The following is a 6123-nucleotide window of genomic DNA, read 5'->3' as shown; positions in this document are numbered from 1 at the left end:
CCCAACGTTCATATCCATCCTTTTAGATGTTTTCTATGCATGTACATGTAATAGGTACAAGAATGGGATCTCATTAGGACAGTATCATAAATACCCTGTATCCATTTTCTATTGCTGTATAACAATTTACCAGCATTCCAAGCCCCATCCTTGTAAGGTCATCAGGTCCTTTAAGGAACTAGGAAGTTTATGTCACTGTCATTCTCGCCATCCTTGTGTATGTAAACATTTCCATCACAGTTAGTATTTTCCCAGCATATGAATGAGCTGCAGCGTTTGGTCCTGGTGGGAATCAATATGGCTGTTTCAAGTTGACCTAAAATGAACAGTTGTCAGGAAGCACAGAGAGTCCCCGGCAGGATAAACCCAGGGAGGAACACGCCAAGACACAGTAATCAAATTGACAAAAATTAAGGACAAAGAAAAAATATTAAAAAAAAAAAATTAAAAGCAACAAGAGAAAAGCAACAAATAACATGCAAAGGAATTCCCATAAGGGTACCAGCTGATTTCTCAACAGAAACTTTGCAGGCCAGAAAAGAGTGGCATGATATCTTTAACGTTATGAAAGGTAAGAACCTACAACCCAGAATACTCTAGCCAGCAGAGGCTCTTATGCAGATTCAATGGAAAAATCAAAAGTTTACAGACAAGCAAAAGGTAAGAGAATTCAGCACCACCAGACCAGCTTTGCAACAAATGCTAAAGGAACTTCTCTAGGCAGAAACGAAAAGGCCACAACTAGAAACAAGAAAATGATGAATGGAAAAGCTCACTGGTAAAGGCGAACATACAGCAAACATAGGAAATCATCCACAAACACGTATGATAGCAAAACCAGCAATCATGAGAAGAAAAGAGCACAAATGCAGGATATTGGAATACATTTGAAATTAAAAGACCAGCAACTTAAAACAATCTTGTTTATATAAAGACTGCTATATCAAAACCTATGGTAACCTCAAACCAAAAATCTACAATAGATACACACACAAAAACGAAAAAGGAATCCAACCACAATACTAAAATCAGTCATCGAATCAGAAGAGAAGAGAAAAAGAGGAAGGGAAGAAAAATGACCTACAAAAACAAACCCCAAACAATTAATAAAATGGCAATAAGAACATACATATCCATAATTACCTTAAGCATAAACAGAATAAATGCTCCAACCAAAAGTCACTGACTGACTGAATGGAAACGAAAACAAGACCCTTATACACACTGTCTACAAGAGACCCACTTCAGATATAGGGACACACACAGACTGAAAGTGAGAAGTTGAAAAAAGGTATTTCATGCAAATGGAAATCAAAAGAAAGCTGGAGTAGCAATACTCATATCAGACAAATAGACTTTAAAATAAAGACTGTTACAAAACACAAAGAAGACACTACATAACAATCAAGGGATAAATCCAAGAAGAAGATATCACAATTGTAAATATATATGCACCCAACATAGGTGCACCTCAATATATAAGGCAAATAGGAACAGCCATAAAAAGAAAATAGTTGTCATTTGGCATGGTTTCCTTCTGAATTAAATTTAAATATTGACTTGTCCACTTTAGGAAACTGCACCCCCCCGCCGCCCATGTAAGAAAGTCGTTAATGCTTCCCTATTGATCAATGAAACTAAAAGCTGGTTCTTTGAAAAGATAAACAAAATTGACAAACTGTTAGCCAGACTCATCAAGAAAAAAAAGGGAGAGGACTCAAATCAATAAACTTAGAAATAAAAAAGGAGAAGTTACAACTGGCACCAGAGAAATACAAAGGACCATAAGAGACTACTACAAGCAACTATACACCAATAAAATGGACAAAGAAACGGACAAATTCTTAGGAAGGTACCAAGCCTGTACCAGGAGGAAATAGAAAATATGAACAGACCAATTACCAGTACTGAAACTGAATCAGAAACTTTAAAACTTTAAAGTCCAGGACCAGAAGGCCTCACAGGTGAATTCTACCAAACATTTAGAGGAGGGTTAACACCCATTCTCTGAAACTATTCCAGAAAAAAATGCAGGGGAAGGAACACTTCCGAACTCATTCTACGGGGCCACCATCACCCTGACACCAAAACCAGATAAAGATATCATTTAAAAAAAAAGAAGAAATTTACACGCCAATATCACTGATGAACATAGATGCAAAATTCCTCAACAAAATACTAGCAAACAGAATCCAACAGCACATTAAACGGATCATACACCATGATCAAGGGGATTTATCCCAGGGATGCTAGGATTTTTCAATATTCAGAAATCAGTCAATGTGATACGTCACATTAACAAACTGAAGAATAAAAACCATATGATCAGCTCAGTAGATGCAGAAAAAGCTTTTCATAAAATTCAACATTGATTTATGATAAAAACTCTTCAGAAAGTGGGCATAGAGGGACCATATCTCAACATAATAAAGCCATATATGACAAACTCACAGCTAACATCATTCTCAACAGTGAAAAGCTGAAAGCATTTCCACTAAGTTCAGAAACAAGACAAGAATGCCCACTCTCACCACTTTTATTCAACATAGTTTTGGAAGTCCTAGCCACACCAACCAGACAGGAAAAAGAAACTAAAGGAATCCAAACTGGAAAAGAAGATGTAAAACTCTCACTGTTTGCAGATGACATGAAGTATACATAGAAAATCCTAAAGACACCACCAGAAAGCTACTAGAGTTCATTAATGAATTCCATAAATTTGCAGGGTACAAAATTACTTTACAGAAATCTGTTGCATTTCTATACATGAACAAGGAAATATCAGAAGAGAAATTAAAGAAACAATCCCATTAACTACAGCACCAAAAAGAATAAACTACCTAAGAATAAACCTACCTAAGGAGGCAAAGACCTGTGCTCTGAAAACTATAAGATGCTGATAAAAGATATAGAAGACAACACAAACAGATGGAAAGATATACTGTGTTTTGGACTGGAAGAATCTATATTGTTAAGATGACCATACTATGCAAGACAATCTACAGATTCAACACAATACCTATCGAATTACCAATGGCATTTTTCACAGAACTAGAACAAATTAATTTTAAAATTTGTATGGAAACACAGAAGACCCCTAAGAGGCAAAGCAATCTTGAGAAATAAGAACAGAGGCAGAGGAATCACACTACCTGACTTCAGGTTTTACTACAAAGCTACAGTCAAAACAGTATGGTATTGGCACAAAAACAGAAATATAGATCAATGGAACAGGATAGAAAGCCCAGAAATAAACACACAAACTTATGGTCAATTAATCTACGACAAACAAGGCAAGAATATACAATGGAGAAAAGACGGTCTCTTCAGTAAGTGGTGCTTGGAAAACTGGACAGCTGCATATAAAAGAATGAAATCAGAACACTCTCTAAACCATAAACAAACATAAATTGAAAATGGCATACAGACCTAAATGTAATACTGGACACTATTAAACACCTAGAGGAAAACATAGGCAGAGCATTCTTTGACATAACTGGCAGCAATATCGTTTTGGATCCTCTCTTAGAGTAACGGAAATAAAAACAAAAATAGACAGGTGGGACCTAATTAAACTTAAAAGCTTTTGCAGAGCAAAGGAAACCATGAACAAAACAAAAGGACAACCTACAGAATGGGAGAAAATATTTGCAGAAGATGCTACTGACAAGGGATTAATTTCCAAAATATACAAAGAGCTCATACAGCTTAATATCAACAAAACAAACAACCCAATCAAAAAATGGACAGAAGACCTACATAGATACTGCTCCAAAGAAGACCTACAGATGGCCAACAGGCACATGAAAAGATGCTCGACATCATCGCTAATGATTACAGAGGTGCAAATCAAAACTACAATGAGGTACCATGTCACACCAATAAGAATGGCCATCATTAAAAAGTCTACAAATAATAAATTTTGGAGAGGGTGTGGAGAAAAATCAACCCTCCTACACTTTGGTGGGAATGTAAACTGGTGCAGCCACTAAGGAGAGCAGTATGGAGGTTACTTTAAATACTAAAATGGAATTAATATATGGTCATGCAACCCCACTCCTGGGTAATATCTGGAGAAAACTCTAATTCAAATAGACACATGAACCCCAATGTTCATACCAACACTATTTACAATAGTCAAGACATGGAAGCAACCTAGCTATCCCGTGACAGATGACTGGATAAAGAAGATGTGGTACCTATTACTCAGTCATAAAAAAAAGAATGAAATAACACCATTTGCAGCAACATGGGGAGACCTAGAGATTATCATATTAAGTGAAGTAAGTCAGACAGAGAAAGACACATACCATATGATATCACTTATATGCAGTATCTTAAAAAAGAAAAAAAGATACAAATGAACTTATTTACAAAACAGAAACAGACTCACAGACATAGAACACAAACTTATGGCTACCAGAGGGGATCCCGAGGGGTGGGGGCAGAGGGAGGGGGAGGTTACATTAGGAGTTTGGGATTAAAATGTACACACTACTATATCTAAAATAGATAAACAATAAGGTCCTACTGTATAGCACAGGGAACTATATTTGAAATCTTGTAATAACCTAGAATGGAAAAGAATCTGAAAAAGGATACATATGTATAACTGAATCACTTTGTTGTACACTTGAAACTAACAGAACATTGCAAATTAACTATACTGCAATTTAAAAAAAAGAGATACTTTGGAGTCTTAACCCCTAGTAACTAGAAATGTGACCTTCTTTGAAGATACAGTCCTTACAGAGGTAACCAAGCTAACGTGAGGTGATGAAGGTGAGCCCTAGTCTAATGTGACTGGTGTCCATATAAAACAGGGAAGTTTGAACACAGAGACATGCACACAACAGGGAGACACCATGTGAAGACGAAGATGCAACCACAAGCCAAGGAACATTAAAAATTACCAGCAAACCACCAGTATCTAGCCGAGAGGCCTGGAACAGATTCCTGGTCACAGGTCTCAGGGAGAACCACCCCTGCTGATACCTTCATCCTGCACTTCCAACCTCCAGACCTGTGGCTGGTCTCCACCATCTCTTTAGACGTGTTACAGCCCCCAGCACAGAGGAAGCACTCAACAATTGTTTACAGGATGACTGGGTCCACAAGCCCTGGCCCTTTCATACATTCTGTCCCCAGGAGTCCTAAGCCAAGTCTTTAAAAGGCAGCCTGAGCTGTGTGACCTCGCTCACTCACCCCACACCCGGGAAACAACTCCTTCTGCGGTTGCTCCTGACAATTTCAAAGTCTGGTCTGTTGGATTTCTCTGGCAATCAACTATCTCTTCGGTTTTCAGCTTCTGACTGTCAGGTAAGCTGTCCCCAACTCAGCACTTGCCTACCCTTTCCCACCACTGTGGCCATCCTCTGCCTGCATTTTCTAAGCACAACCCTCAGGTCCCCTGCGTTCCAGTAGCCGCCCTGATGGGCCACCTCTCTGCCTCCCTACCTGACCTAAATCATCACCACCTCATAATGAATCAGCACCCTCAGCCTCTCACCTGTCAAACTCCAGCAGCCAAGTAGAAAATTCAGCAAACGCATGAAGCTGGAGAGCATGCATCTTATGATGAGCTGGCCTGAAATCTTAGTTTTTGATCCTTTAGTTTTATTGCTATTGATTGGAAATATGGGCGGATATTAGTTCCGTACTTAAAAAAAAAAAGTCTCTATGTAATAAATATTATAAGCAGCATAGACCTGAGAACACGAAAGACCTTTCACAAACAGGTTCCTACAACCAAAGGGAAGAAGTTTAAGTTTGTGTATCTAAGGTATCTAAGTATCCAGGGGAACCACACTAAGGGGGTGGGAGAGGAGTCCTGAATCTCCAGTAACATCAAAATCTCCACTTTTATTTAATAATTAACTATGGTTTATAATTTAGAGGTTAGTTAGAGCTTCTTGAGCAAATTTCTAGAAAAATGCAGAGGCAACACTTCTTTAAATAGGTAACCTCACAAAGACCCTTAATTGCCTACATGAATGAACTAAGGACATTCTCCAGCAAAAATCATTAGGAAACTGAGTCCTTAGTTTTGCTAAGAACGTTGTTACTAGTCATAATAATAGCTAACAGTTACTGAAGGCTTTTGTAAGATCAAGTCATGTGCTG

The sequence above is a fragment of the Phocoena phocoena genome, chromosome 6, assembly GCF_963924675.1.
Source record: "Phocoena phocoena chromosome 6, mPhoPho1.1, whole genome shotgun sequence".
Lineage (NCBI taxonomy): Eukaryota > Metazoa > Chordata > Mammalia > Artiodactyla > Phocoenidae > Phocoena > Phocoena phocoena.
The sequence above is the reverse complement of the archived record's forward strand: the minus strand, read 5'-3'. Positions refer to the sequence as shown.